Raw genomic sequence first — 16,070 nt, forward strand, 5'->3', positions numbered from 1 at the left:
ATCCCTACTCTCCCATATTTTTAGTAAAACAGACATCCTTTAGGCAATTTTTCTTTAATAAAGACACATAAAATGGGTAAGTGGAACCTAAAACACAAAATAGGATAAATCTTCCATATTCAGTGCTGTTATAAGCAACATCACCACCACCACACCAGTGATTCCACACGTTTTTTTTGAGAATACAGAAGCTGTGTTGCCTAATGGAGGGAAGGAAACATACATGCAAAAAAAAAAAAAAAAAAAAAAAAAGAAAAAAACCTAAAAAATCATAGATAGGAGACTTACCAGCTACTCTGCAAGCTGTGTGCCTCTTTATATCACAAATACTGGTTTAAAGGGCAAAGGTATGCAAAGCAGATGGATTGTGCCTATCTCTATATCAGAATTTCAATGCAAGACATTTTCCAACAGCTCAATAGAATGGCTTAGAAGCTTTCTTCCCCTCCTTAATGAAGGTAAAACGTTAGCATTATAAATTGCAGCTTAGAGAAATTATATTCAGACTTTAAAAAAAAAAAAAGAAGAGGAGAAAACCCGTATGCTCTAGATTAGCAGGGGTGGATCGTCTTGTTGAGACTTGTGCTGCCAAAGCCTATTAAAGTAATTCACATTTTATACACAGACATTACCATTTCCTCTGAACTATAACGTCCTTGGAGCATTACTCCCCAGAGACATCCAAAATCCACTTTAGATGGGGCACAAAGGCACAGTTTGAGATTTACCTGTGTGACTTGTCTCGCAGGTGACAGGCATTAAGGAAGGAAATCTACACTTCTGTCAGATAAGCAGGAATTCCTGGATTCTTAATTCACTTGAAAAGAAAGGATAATTACCTGAACTAAATTTCTGCGCCCATCTCAAATGGACTCTAGGGACAATCCTGCAGATTAATGCTCTAAGAACATAAGATTCAGAAAGAGAACGTAGGGATGTATGAAATAGGATCTCTTTTAACAACCTGGATCAAAAACTGTATCCTGAACTGAGGGGAGGGAGAAGCAGAGGAAGGGGCAAATCCAGTGCAGCAGTAATTCATTCTGCTGCCTCAGCAGAATCTGATTTTGACAATAACAATAATGATGATTTTTATAGGCTCACTTTTTTTTCCTCTACACTCTGATGGATGTGAGAGATTTCCACAACCTGAATGCTTCAGGCAAGATCCTCAGGTGATGTAAACTGGTATTGTTTCTCTGAAACACCGACAGATTCATCCCCTCACACCCTCTACAGCTTTTCTGCTCATCTGCAGTATCATAATCATCTGGAAACATTAATTAATTTTCCCAGTGTTTTATGCAATGCTGCCTCTGCCTCTTCCCCGCCTCGAATTGTTTTGATTTTGTTCTTTTTTTTTTTTTTTTAATTTATTTTTTTTATTGCTGTTATTGCACCACGTCTGCTAAGTAAATCTGCGGCGTGTTACTTTAAAAATGAAATAAAGCTTGTGTTCATAGTGACAGTCAATAACACTACAGCATTATAATCAATTGCTATTTGTAGCAGCAGGACTAGCAGTGGGGGCAGATCAGTGCAAATTACTGTCACTGTGTGCTGTCGTGTGGTGCAGCCAGCCTGGATCACGGAAGACAAACGATCCCAGATCCAGTGGGAGTAGAGGGGACTCAGCCACACCTGCACAACAGCACAGACACGCACAAACACGAGGGGAAAGCGCTCGTGAACCTGCTGGATGGAGAGGGAAGAGAAATAAATTAACCCAGTTGTGCTGCTGGGATCCTGGGCTAAACACTCCTGCTCTCGTGAGCTGGAGAATGGAGGATTACAGGCACCCAGGGATCTACAAAAAAAGGTTGGATGGCTCTTTAGTGAACACCAGTGACATCTCTGTTTAAACCGAGGGCTTGTGCAGACTCCTGTAAGCCATGGGGGTCTTCAGTTCAAAACACCTGTTGGGATCAATAATAATGCCAAAAATGAAATACAATAGCTTCCCCCCAATCTTTCTGTAGAACCAGGAGTGTTTGTTACTGCTGTAGATCACAGCAATGCAATTTTTTTGTCTGTGTTTCACTCGAGGAAAGAGATCCAGGCTCTGATCTCGGTGGGGGAGAGAGCTGTTATCTCCGAGCTGGGCTCTGGGAGCAGCAGGTCAAACAGGTAATTTTAAAGATGGAACCACCCAATCCTTTTGTGTTTCTGCACACTTTTTGCTCCATGAATTTGGCAATTTATTTGGAATCCTTGTGATTAGGGAGAAATGAAAATGGTGTTTAGTGGGGAGAGAAGAAACCTGATGCAGATCAAGGTCACATCCTTTGGAAAACAAAGCCTTGGCTTGCAAGCACTGCCTGGTTATGAAATTACATCTGATTACCTGGCTGAAGGGTGTCTCACTGATTTGGGAGGCTGCACTCCAAAATCCAGCCCCTGTTTTGCTTTCCAGCAGGGAGAGCAGGAAGGGGAAAGGAAAAATCCTCCTCCAGGACCCCCCAGCTCCTCACACACCCTCCTGGACAGGGTGATGCAGCAGCAAGGCCAATGCAAACACTGAGCTCACTTCTGGGACTGCTGCAAAGGATGACAATTTATTGCCCTTTTTAATGATAGACTTTGTGATATGCACACTTGCCAACTGGGAACTGGAGTGAGATCAATGAGTTATTTTACATAGGTCCCTGTATTCTGGGCCAGAATGAAACTGTTGACCTAGAGGTGAAAGTCTCTAATTTTATTTCTAGTCCCTCTGAGTCATGTAGTCACCAGAAATAACACTGACAGCAATAAAACCAAGCAAACAAACAAAACTAAGCAAACATCAAATATTAAGGGAAGAGGGCTTTGCCAAAGAGGCTCAGCACACGTTTTGTGAGACGGCGTAATCTTTGACAGGGAGATCTGGACCATAAAAACCCCTCTCTCCTGGAGCCCAGCATTCTCCTGTGAAGACAAATGTTTTATAACAAATATTTCTGTGCCTGTGGAGCTTTGTGCAAAGTCAGACATGATATTTTTGGCAATATCTGCGTGTCAGTAGGAATCTGAGAAAGTGTCACAGGCTGTACTGGGGCTGGCCGGTCGGTGAGAGCCGCGGGTTTGGATTTACACATCACACGTGTGATGGGCTGGGCAGAGCAGAGCCAGAGGAACAGGCACATTTCTTGTCTTTTTATCCTCTTTAATCCATGACCTGAATCACAGAATTCGTGCAAAGTTGTGGTGTCTGACTTCACCTCCTCGCTGCCAATTCTCTCCCCCTTCCAAAAGCGCAGAGCTGATGCCCTTGTGTATTTTTAGATCCAACACTTCTCCTGTTTAGCAAAATCAGAATTGCTCCTTCTTATTATTGCTATTAATATTATGAATAATAACCATCATCATCATCATAATGGATTTTTCACTGCCCCTTTAGAAGGTAGTTTCCAAAGGAAATTTCTATGTCTATTCCTGGCTAACAGGCATAATGGTTTGGGGAAAATAATCTTCCACTCAAAGGCAGTTTAACTTCCAATAAGGACTTTTTGGCTCACAGATTGTTAAGGAAAATTGCTTCGTTTTGCAACTGTAATTCCTATATTTAAATGAATGGGATTTTCCTTCAGAGAGATTTGAACTATGGAATTTTCCTTTGTTGGACAAGAATCAATGGAGTGTTTGCTGCTAATTAAACAAAATAAGTTAACTGAAAAGGAAAATGAGTTGATTTTGAAGGAACTTCATACTACAATTGCAGCTTTGAGTAGAAGAGAATTTAATCTAATTTAATTTTTTTTCCTTGAATTTCAGGGTTTGTGCTTCTCTGTTATTTTGAAGACTATCAAGGATCTCTCCCTGTTGACATAAATCACTCAACTTTATCTGATCTGTGTTTAGGGTCTGGTTCTATTACCAGTGAAGGCAACGAGGTTTGGATTAAACCTTTGCAGTCAGTGTTTTTTAAGGTCTCAGACAGCAAAGATTCAGCTCTCAAACACCCTGAGATCAATCACTAAATTCAGAAAACTGGAACACATGCACCGAAATCACCACATTCTGTAGTGACAAAATATTTTGCAGAAACAGGGCTGTGATGCTGTTAGTGGCTTGGTTTGACCTGATTTTCCTCTACACAAACAGAAAATGTCAATGGGAGACGCCGACAGCAGATTTCATGGCTTTGGAGTTTGATATTACTATGGATTTTAAAACATAAGGGGGAAATGCATAACAGCAAATGAATGCACTGCCTTATTTTTAACCTGTTCAGCAATGAAAAGATTGCAATATTGAAATACTGCAGATCACTGAGGAGCACAAACACTGAATTCCTAATGTTCTGTACATTTTATACCTCTAAACTCACAGAAATTGATAATAATCTGAGGGGAAAAAATGTGGTGAAATATTCTCACTGTTGTGAAAATACTCTTTGAAAAAGACTTTTAGGTTAAGTTTTTTGATTTTCTGGTGTTTGGGGAGTTTTGTTGAGTGACTGGAGCTGCAAAGTTAATAAAATCAATATACACTTTGCTGCAGTGGGGAGTGTCTTTTTTATCCATTTTGAGGAGTATAACAACTGGGATAAACAGCACAGTATTATCCTTAACTTTATAAAAAAAATAAACTGAGTATTTTAATTAGCTTGAAAGGGTCAAGTGGCAGAAAAAAAAATCACCTGTGATACGAAAAGTCTGGCTATTATAATGATACAGAGTGTAATTCAATATATCTGTTTAGATATTGACCTTCTGCATTATTAATGGCTTTGAAAAGGCTACTGCTGTCTTGCAACTCTTTAACAGGTGGAAGCCACTGGACACCCACCATTTATTGGTTTCTATATGCCAGATTACTTTCCAACTAAAAGCAGTGCAGATATGTTTGCAGCCTAAATGTAAGAGGGAATCCTGATTTTTGTGGCTTGGTTGTTTTGGTACTTTTGTCTAAAGTTTCTTTCTCTACTTCCTCCCCCCTCCAAAAAAGATCATATTGTGAAAGAAGGATTAAATTTCCATTAAAAGTAGCAATTTTTTTAATTATAAAAGCAGTTCATTTGGATAGGAGACATTTGGAAATCCCTGTCTCTCCTTCTGAGTAGCCTTCAGCTCCAGAAAAATCCTCATTTATTTGAGATATTTGGTGGCTTAAAGTCCCTATTAGATAGATTCCTCAGATTTTCTGATAGGTAGCTGAATCCCTGACAACAGAGCAGAAATCACAGCAAAAATAAAATAAATAATAAGAAATAATTCTCTTTTCCCTATATTCACATTTCAACATTTTTTTGTGTTAGATACCATGCCCACATGTGTTCTCAAAGCAGAGCATAGGGCCTCCCACACTAAAGGCACCAGAAATACTAGAAATGTAAATTTTGGCATCAGTTTTATTTCATTTTTTAAATTTTGTTTTGTTTGGATTTCTTCCTACCAACAATTAAATTATCTTCTGTCACTGCAAGAATAAATATCACAAGGTATACCTGGTTGGGCAGCAACTTCAGTATTTATCCATTTTTATTTTCAGAATGCTGTTTTGATTAATTTACATATAAAAAAGTGAAATATATTTTTGTCTTCTAAGATTTTCAGAAACATTTCTGGTTAGATGAACTAAATTTGAGAATCTCATTTTCCCCCCACCTTTGTCAATTATATAATAGAGAAAATTAAAATGACCATAACGACTTAGCATTTCTTTGCTGCTGTGGAAAAATCAGTTAAATATAAACCAATATTTTACCAAATCTCTTGTGAATATTTCCCCTAAGGGCCGGATCCTGTGTGACTTTCAACATAGCAGAAGGAATTTATGTGCAAATCAACCATCAAGCATAAAAGAACAATAGAGATGAGGGGAAAAAAACCCTAATGAAAAAAAAATAAAAATAACAAATTTCAAAGTATGTCAGAATTCTAAATATACTATAAGAAAGACACCAAAAAAAGCCCTATTTATATAGCTTTTCCTATGGTCCTTTTACTGACATTTCTGAAAGGCAAATGTGCAATGCCACGAGGAGAAACCTTAAAAAATAGCAATTGTAGCATCACCAAATATTAGCATTTCCCTTCATTCTAATTGCCAATCTCTTTACATACATTATGGTATATTCAATATACAGGGATGTTCAGCTGATTTGGAAGTGCTGACCTACAAGCAGGAAACAAATAAAAGGAGATTTTAATTTCTTTTTAAATATTTGTTTGGATTTTGAAGATCTGCTTGTAGTTGATTTTGTTTCCTTGGGAAGAGAATTTATATATTCTATGGGTTCTCCTGGCCCAGGGAAACTGAAAGCATACTGTGGGAATTTCAAACTGGAGTCAACCTCCAATAATATCATTATTCCACAACATCATTCCTATTCCATTAGCTAACATTTGTTTCCTGTGAACGATGCTGGGACAAGTCAATCTTGCAACTTCTCATCTCTGGATCTGTTCCTCATCACAGATTTCATCTTTTCATGGATCTGACCTCTTTCTATTCCTTGGGTCAAGTGGGAATAGGTGGGGGAAATATTGTGTGATCTGCTGTGACAGAGGAAGGAAGATCTTTTTGGAGGAAGATCTTTTTCCTTCTCAGGTTGGAGTCAGAGAAGGAAATCGGAGCTTGGATCTACATGGGCTTTCCTTCCCTTAGGTTTGCTCACAAGAAGTTGTTTCAGATATTTGTGTGAGGAATTCCTGAGTTCATCACAACCACAAATTCATCTGCAAATATTCTCATCCTTCCCAACTGAGCTAAAATCATCAGTGAGCTGTAGAGCAGAACCAGGCACCTGAATTTCAGGAAATTTTAAGATCCAGCCAGACTGAGTGTCTGATATGTTTGTGCTTTTTATTTTTATTTTTATTTTTATTTTTATTTTTATTTTTATTTTTATTTTTATTTTTATTTTTATTTTTATTTTTATTTTTATTTTTATTTTTATTTTTATTTTTATTTTTATTTTTATTTATTTCTGACAATTTTGTGTTGCCAACCAAATCCCAGAATTCCAAGTGACAGCATCTATTCATCCATTCTCCTCCTCTGAACCCCAGTGAACTGCTGGCAATGTCTACAGAAAACCTGCTTGATGAGCTTTTGGATTCAAGGGCTCTAGGTAACCTCACAGATCCCTGATTGTTTCTCCAAATTAAATCTGAATTCTGATTTTATTTAAGGTTGCAGAGTTACTTTGAATTTTTTTCCCCAGAAGAGATCAATAATATCTTTGTACTTCCAGGTTGATTGAGATATGGGATTCACAGAATTGGCACCAACACAGCACTTGCTCACATTTCCAAGAGTCATGACGGAAAACATGCAAAAGAATTTAACTCAGTAAAAATATATGGAGTTAAAATGATGGTTCTCATTTTCTCGTAGTGCCATGTGTTCCAAAACAATGGTTAAGGGTGAATTATTGCTGCTGAGAGAAGCAATTTTTAGTGACTCACCAAAGTCTCTGGCCTGGACTTTGACAGAAAAATTCCCTCATCAGATTAAGAACAACTTTGTGTTTCACTCAGAACGTGCTGACTGGGCTGCAACTCTTTGAACAATGCATGGAAATACACCCAAAGATAGATCCTGCATTACACCCCACATGAAAAGCTTTTTGTGAAACTGGGGTGTAACAGCAAATCCTGGGGCTGTGGTGGGGGCAGTGGGCTCAGGAGATCTGGGGTGATCCCAAATATTACTGCACTTTTAGTGTCATTTATAACCTTGCACTGATTTATAAGAGAGGTTGAAGCTACTGATGTTCCATGGTACAAACCTGTTGGAGTCCAGATAAGGGATAAGTGAAGGCTTCCACTGCCAGAGGACGGGGTTAGGTGGGATATTGGGGAGGAATTCCTGGCTGGGAGGGTGGGGAGGATCAGCACAGGGTGTGGCTGCCCCTGGATCCCTGAAATGTCCAAGGTCAGGTTGGATGGAGGTTGGAATACCCTGGGATAGTGGAAGGTGTCCCTGCCCATGGCAGGGGGTGGGACAAGAAAACATTTCAAGTCCCTTCCAACCCAAACCATTCTATGAATCTATGATTCATTTCTCTCATCCCTAACATACATATGTACATATGTTTCCTTAAAGCACTAAATTTCCAGCTTTTTTCTGCAATTTCAGCAGGAAATCAGAGTCATCAGCATCAAGAGGTGGGAAAGGAAGGCAGGACCACCTGCTAGACCTGGCTGCAGCCCCAGCTCTGTGAACCTACACGGATTTACCCGTTGAGGTTACGGCCTTGACACTGAGGATCAGACATGGTGGCTTTTATTCACAACAATAGATGATGAAAGCAAAGCATTCTGCCTCCTGCCTTTCCGAATCCACGCCATCAGGATGTCTTTCCTGCCCTCAGAAGGTACGGGAGAAGAGGGATTTTACAGCACAGGATCATGGCTGGCAGGGGCAGGGGCAGCAGCCTGCGTTTGTGTCTCCTGATGCCCTGAGACAGGGACAGCAGGGATGGGCAGAGGAATATTCTGCACACTTATAAGGAGGAGTAACAACGACTGACACTGCAATCACTGCCCCTGGCCATGAGGAAACGAGGAAAGACTCAGGGTCCAAATTCTGCTGGCAGAACCCAGCGCCAGGAAGGCGGTGCTGAGCAGAAGGATCTCTCCCAGCATCTCCGTGCTGCAGAGATGCTACTCCTAAGTGCCTTTTCCAGTGTCCCTGGAGGACACCCGAGCACCTCAGCACTTTGCAGAGCCTCCAGCACTGCCCCTCTCCCCCATAATTCACCCTTTGATGTCGTGATACTCGATGTGACGGATTTCCCTTTTCGTGCACGCTGATCTGATCTGATGGAGGCGCGGGGCTGCGCAGGTTTCCTGCATTTCAGATGATTTCAGTATAAAACATGCAAATCCCACGGTGCATTCCCCTGTTTCTGTGGCATTATGTCACGAACGATGACACCTCTTCACAGAAAAACAGAGAAATATCTTCTGCAGGATGTGAGATTTCTAACGAAATCTTCCCTGTGACACGAGCTGTTGAACTGTCTCCACAGAGTTCTGATTTAATTTGAACTGTTCTCGCCACTCCATCACAAACAGCACTGTCCAAAATGCTAAACAATAATTAAATTTCAAAGGAAAATATTAATTAGCAAGGACACAAGTGAGCTGCCTCTTCATTTAAAAATATTTCCTTGCCATTTATGTCCAGGAGCTGAATAGCCCAGGAGCTGGAGAGATTAACAAATTATATTGAAGTCTCCCACTTTTGAGGTATTATCAGTGAAAGGACTCTCATCCAGTTTTGCAATTGTGTATTTTTAAAATCCTATGTCCTTCTATTTTCTTCATTATTCTCTTCGAGCTAGATACCTTTCAAATATGTTCATAAAGTGGTGTAATTCTGATGTATAAATCAAATTGCCTCTGTCTTAAACCTAGAGTTTGAACATATTTTTAAAAATGAAGGAAATAATAATCAGAGACAAAAAGGATGAAGGGGTTTTACTTTCAGCATGAAGAAACATGCTAATGTATTTTCAAAATCTGTGTGGTTTGGATTTATCCTGGACCTTCTTAAGGCAGGATGAATACATGATCTTCTTTTTCAAAATATATTTTGATATGGATAAAGTATATTTGAGTTGTCCTCCGTCCTTCCCGCTTGCCCACAGAATATGGGCTACACACATGCATATTTATTCAAATTTCTTTTTCTTGTAGACATTCCTGCAGCTCTTTTGTTGGCCAACTGTAAACTGATCACTTACAATTGTACTTGAGTGTTTAGTGACCAGAAAATGTACAAATGCTGCTGCTGCCAGAGTAACTGAAAGTGCACAAGCAGATTGAGGGGAATACTACAGGCAAAAATTAGCCATCATTAGTTACCCCTGCTAATATTGCAGAAAATTGAAATGCTTGCCTCACTGAGAATTGAAGAGCATTTCTGAAGTTTATCCAGAACAAAATATCTGACTTTTAAACACAAATAAGATATAAAGTGTCTCCATGCATTGTTGGGCTGCACGGTAGCAGTTTGCAGGGAAATCTGCTAAAGCCCCTTCGTGGGAATCAATCCCAGGGAAATGCAGCCCCCTGAATTATAATTTTAACAGCTTCAGATGCCACGTTAGGAGCAGTGGGAAGAGGAGAGGGAGCAAACTGGGTCTCTGCTCACAGTGATAAACATAAGACCATAAATGTCAGACAAAGGCCAAGAACGATGCAGAGGACAGATTGCCCGAGTCCCAGCCTAAACGGAGGCAATGTTTGTTGGGTTGTGTTTGGGGGTTTTTTCCACCCTGAAAACACAGCAATAAGTACAAATTGCAATAAGAATCCTACAAAATACCTTTGCCCTCGTAAAAGAGCCTAAGCTCCACCACTCTTTACGGTCAGGATATGGTCTGTATTTTATGTTTCTTCTGTATTTTATGTTGGTTCTGTATTTTATGTTTTTAACTCTGTTATCTTGTGGGAAACAATTTTTCATGCAAGAGGATGCAGAGCAGCAGCTCATTCTCTGTCCAATTTGTTCAATTCAAAGAGATGCCCTTCTGAAGGTGTCACAATCCCTTTTATCACTTCTCATATTTGCCAGCTCTCCCTCGTACATCTGCATGAACTTCACCTCAAACCTTCCTCCCAAAGTGTTTTTTTTATTGTAGAAAATAACACAGCACCTTTTCTTGGTGCCTCAGCACCCTGGCAGTGCAGAGGTAACCTTGCACTGGTGTTTTGGGTGTTTGCTGCGAGCTTGCAGTGATATTTTGGGTGTTTGCAGATGACCTTCCCGCCGATATCTCTGTCGAGCGCATTCGGGCAGCACCTGTTAGAAGTGCTACGGGCTTCCATGCACATGTGGCACCATATTGGAATGCTGCAGTTCATTTGGCAGGATGCAGGAAGGTAGGGCACGTGTTGCCCAGCATATTTCAGCAGTATTACAGTTGGATCGAGGAAGGCTTTCGAAATATTTCGTGCAACGTCGAGGTTTAGGCTCGATAAGGTATAAAATTGCAGGAGGTTCATTTTGGATCCTCATTAGCCAAACCAATCAACCAAGGAGATAACACAGAAAAACATTCTATTCCCTTTTCTTTTCTTTTTTTTCTTTCTTTCTTTTTTTTTTTTTTTTTAACATAATGTCATTATACACAACGAAAGGCTAATAATTAACCATGGTGAAAACACCTTTTCAGTAATCATACAAAAAATAAAACACACAGCAATTCTGATGGTTCTGAAGCTGTTCTACTCTTCGTGAAAAATTAAAATGCACAGACCTCCATACTTACCCAAATGCCAAGGTTTTCAAACAATACAAGAAAACTGCTAAACTAATTTCCTGAACAAACAAAAAAGCTCAACCTGTGTATCAAAGCTCATACCTCTTACATGTTGTCTTGTCTCTTCCTATTTATATTTGGATTTCAGAACCTGATTGTACAACTGGTGCATTATTTTGTGTCTCTCTCACATTACAAAGGTTTTTGTTATTTTTTGTAACACTAGCGGATATGTCTGATTATTATTTCTATTAAACTTTGATTTGGAAGTGCAGGGAAAAGAAATATTAAATAATAAAAGCCACTTTAATCTTGCATCCGCAGGTAATTACTGGTTTGGGAACCTTTTGTAAATACACAACATCCACTTTCACTGAGCCAAATGAACAGAAGATGCTGCACTAATCATATGCAGTTATTTGTATATAATCCTAAGGCATCCAAGGTAAATTGGATCCAAAGAAAAATAAGGGAGCCACAACAAAACAAACAACCAACCAACCCACCTCATGCTAAAATAAAGAATGTTAACAGCAAATATAGTGCTGAGGTTTTGTTTACCCCTACAAACTGTTTCTCTTGTACACTCTTACACCTACACAACTACAACAATTCAGCTACTAAGTGGAAGGAAACACTGCAATTATGTATTTAATATTTATACCTGAAAACACTGGGTAACGAGTATGAGATTTGCAGAAAACACCACATTGTGGAAAACATTTTAATCATAATTTCATCCCAGGGTGCCTTTACCAAACTAGCAAGACAACGAGCAAAACTAATCCTGTATTGCTGTTGCTGCAGCCTCACCTCCCTGTCCACTCAGACTCTGCTTTACATCTTTAGGCTTAGCTTGTCTCTGACCTGAAATAACAAAGCTGTGAACTGTTAACCGGAGGGGGGAACCTCAGGCAGTCAACTTTTAATCTTCCAGCGTGGCAGTTCTTATTCTGTCAATAATAAACACATTTGTTAGCCATGCCTTGTGCAGCCTTGTGTGTGCATCTGTCCATCCCTGAGAGATGTATTGGCACTGGGCTATTAACAACCAATAATGCCACGTGAGCACAGCAGCGTTATTTAAAGAGAAAAAAAAAATAAAAAAAAGAGAGAGAGAGAGGAAAAAAATGAGACCTCATATGTATAAAGATGAGAGTCAGAGATGTAAGTCTCCAGCTGATGGAGGGGAAGGTGGAGAAGAGCAGAGTGGGAGGAACTCTCTCTGGTGTGGTTATATTATTGTGGTATTAAACGCAGTTCCATCATCACTTTCTCACTCCCCAGGAGTGGCACAGATGGGAAAGCGTGGTGGGAGAGCACCAGAATAACGTTGGCGTGCATTGCTGCTGGGAGGTGAGCACAGAGCTCCTCGCAGGTGAGCACAAAACCACCAGAGGAATGCAAAGCTCCATCTCCAACCTCCTTTTCCCAAGGATTTCCACGGCAGCCAAGTGGTTTCTCCTCTGATCCCACCACTGAGCCTCCCCGTGGCCCCTCACTGAGGACATGCTCTGCAAGGTTAATTTTTTCACGCTTCCTCTGTCTATTTTTTAATCTCCACTATGATTCCCTGGGGGTAGAGCACAAGAACAGATAATTTTTTTTTTTCCCCTGCACACTTCTCTGCACATTTGAATTCGTCTCCCACATCCCAGAAATGAAGGGAACGAGCCTAAAAAACACTTCCTCAACACATTCCTTCAGAAAAGGTCTTTGCTGTGATGACTTGGGAAACTTAAACCTATGTTTTATAGAAAAAAAAATAGGGAGAAAAATGGCCAAAGGCCCTTGAATGTATATTCTCAGAGTTATTGAAGCCAACTAGCTGAAGGATGCCAAGTCAAATTGTGTTATTGTCCACAGAGCCTGCTTCAACCAGCTTTTTTCAAGATACACTTTCCACTTTTCAGAACAAGCAATAATTAGACTAAATCAGCTTAATCTCACAGATCCACACAATTTTGATCTAAACTACAGATAAAACTGAGCTGATAGGTGCTAAGGACGTTTTGTAATATTAATATGTGGCACTGGACTATGCAGCTTCACAGCAAAAGTTCCTGTAATTGGAATTTTTATCCTCTGGAAGTCAGAAAAAATTATTGACAGTTTCTGGGTCCTAAATGCATCACCGTTTCAAGTAAAATAACAAGCTTTGCCTGAGGCTGTAGTTCATGCTATGTGATCACTTGATACTTTGTCTGTGTGGCTTCCCATGGCAAGGGAGAAAGGGAGAGACAGAGAGGAGCCTCTGTTGGAGGAGGAGGAGGAGGAGGGAGGCAACAGATCGCTTCACAAGCAATTATTATTTTTATTATATTATTTCAACATCGCAATAATTAATGACTGAACTTCCCAACGTGTTTGTGTGAATTCGGCGTGTCGATAAGAACGGCTGCGTTGTGGGTGATTTATATTTGTCCCTGATTTTTTTTTTTCTTTTTTTTTTTGCCTGGGTGCTTCAGCAGCAGATTGCTGCTCTCTAACTGCATTACGGTGGGGTAACTGGAAATGTTTTACAGGCAACTTCTGCCATTTAGCATACAACTGTAATATGGTTCTATTATCCATTTTCAATCAATATTTAACCTTTTCAATAAACAACTTAAGTGTACTAAGCCAGAAGGAGGAAAGCTAATTGCCACATGATCTGTTTGGTTTCCAGGTACACTCAGCTGGCTAAAGTAAAGTTAATTGGGTTATAGGTAGCACAGCAGCATTTAGAAAAATACATCTTCTGCCTCATAAACCTTTTGTTCAGTCAATAGCATCAACAAATACTTGCAGATGATGGCTGTAACATGATGACCATCACTTGGAGATCCAGGCTGTGAGTTCTGCCCTTGCAAATGGCATTATGGCAAAGGACATTATGGAAAATTATGAAATGATGGCAGTGGGTCGTGGTCACCACACATCTCCACTTCCAGCTTTGGTTTTCTGCTCAGGATCACATTTGTGAGCCCGGTTGTAGGAAAGCCAACTCCTTGGTGACTCTATAATGAGTAGCAGAGGTCTTTTTATTTTATTTATTTTTTTTATTTTTTTGGTAGAAGATAAAACTCAAGAAATTAAAAGGCTTTATTGTTATACCATAAAAAGCTCATTGTTTATGGTAACTTCACTGAAGCAGTATAAGCTAGAAAATACTGTTGTTCCTAATTAAAGGATGTTATTGTCCACTGTTCATATATGATTGCAGTTCCACACCACCCCTCAGAAACATTTCTGCTTTGCTATTGCAATGCCCCAAACACCAAATTACTCAGAGAGTGCAGTCTCTGTTGGAAAGTCCTTCTTTCACTGGGAATCACAACAGTCTCCTGGGCAGGTGTTAGGAGGTGTTTTCAAAGGAGAAAAATAACATTAGAATTCACAGTGTCAGTGTTAATGAAGAAAAGGTTTTTAAAAAATTTTAAAAAACCAAAAAATAAATAAAAAGAAAGTTTGCCTAGAAATTGTTCCTACAGAGCTATTTCATTAGCATTTTATCACTGTAGATATATATTTTGTATTTGTTCATCTTATCTAGTTCTTACTTCTATGACATAAATATTCACTTTTTTAAAAAAAATCACATAATAAACTCCAGGAAAAAAACAACAACATTCTAAGGACTAGTTAGAAAACCCTGAGAGAGCACCTATCTTGACTGAAGCAAGCAGCTCTGTTCAGAGGGAAAAAAAAAAAAAAGGATGATTGCCACCCATTTAACTGATGGGAGCCTTTCCCTGGATCAAGCTTTAGATCCCCTGCTTATTTGCCAGTGAATACTGTATAATAGGGATTCCAGGGTAGTCAAATGGCAAGCCAGGCAGTGATTTCAATGAGCCCCAAACTAGGCCCTGAATGATCAACACTGATCCTTATTATTTGAGGGTAATAATGTGCCCCTCTAGTTTACCCAAAGTGCCTGCTCTGAATATGCTATAGTTTCACCAGGAGTGAACGAATGCATCTGTCTTCATGAATGGTGATTAAAAAAAAATGCAAATCTCCTTACATCTTTTCTTCCTGACATTAGGTCATTGCTTTATGGCCTTCTTTTCATTTGCACATCCATAGTAATTTCTATTTTGGGCCACTATTGAAAATATGAGATTCACTGGGTCCAAATAGACATTCTTATAATAAGCAGATTGTACTGAGCTACAAAAGCTGCAGTATAATAAAACAAATTGTATGAATGTGAGAAGAATGTGTAAAGAAGTTTCATCATAAAAAAAATGACCAATAACATTAAGATGTTTTGTGCGAGGAAAACACTCCAAGCACTGTTCTTTGTTACTGTATAAAAAGCCTTTTAGCAATTGCTGTTCCTTGACACAGGGTCTTTATATGGGGAATAATTTATTGCCATACCTGTAACTGAAATAATGACTAAATCATTTAAAAAAAAAAAAAGTCTCATAGCTCCAACAGAGTAAATCTTCTACAACTTGCTGCAGTGCTAATCGTAAGCATGTTATACAGTAAGTTTGCCTGAAGCTAAGTTAAGCAGGCAGATTAGGACTGTAATATAGTATCAGGGCTCATAAATCAAGTGTGCTTGCAGATTTTCTTTCACTTACTGCTCCTTCTTACAGTTCAGACAAGTCATAATTACACATCAGTAGGCATTGTGAACAGAGGAATGAGCTACAACATAACGCACAATAAACCCTGTCATATAAAAGCAAACTGGATAAAATAACAGAAGCAATACTCCATTTTACAACATCACACTAAAGAATTACACCATGCCATTGTGTAATATTCTGATCAATCACCAGCCCATCCACAATTGACAGTCCCAGGAGGCTAAAATTTACCATTCAAAGAAATTTTCCGTTGGTAATTATTATTATTATTACGATGATTATTATGA

This window comes from Catharus ustulatus, chromosome 7 (assembly GCF_009819885.2).
Source record: "Catharus ustulatus isolate bCatUst1 chromosome 7, bCatUst1.pri.v2, whole genome shotgun sequence".
NCBI classification, from domain to species: domain Eukaryota; kingdom Metazoa; phylum Chordata; class Aves; order Passeriformes; family Turdidae; genus Catharus; species Catharus ustulatus.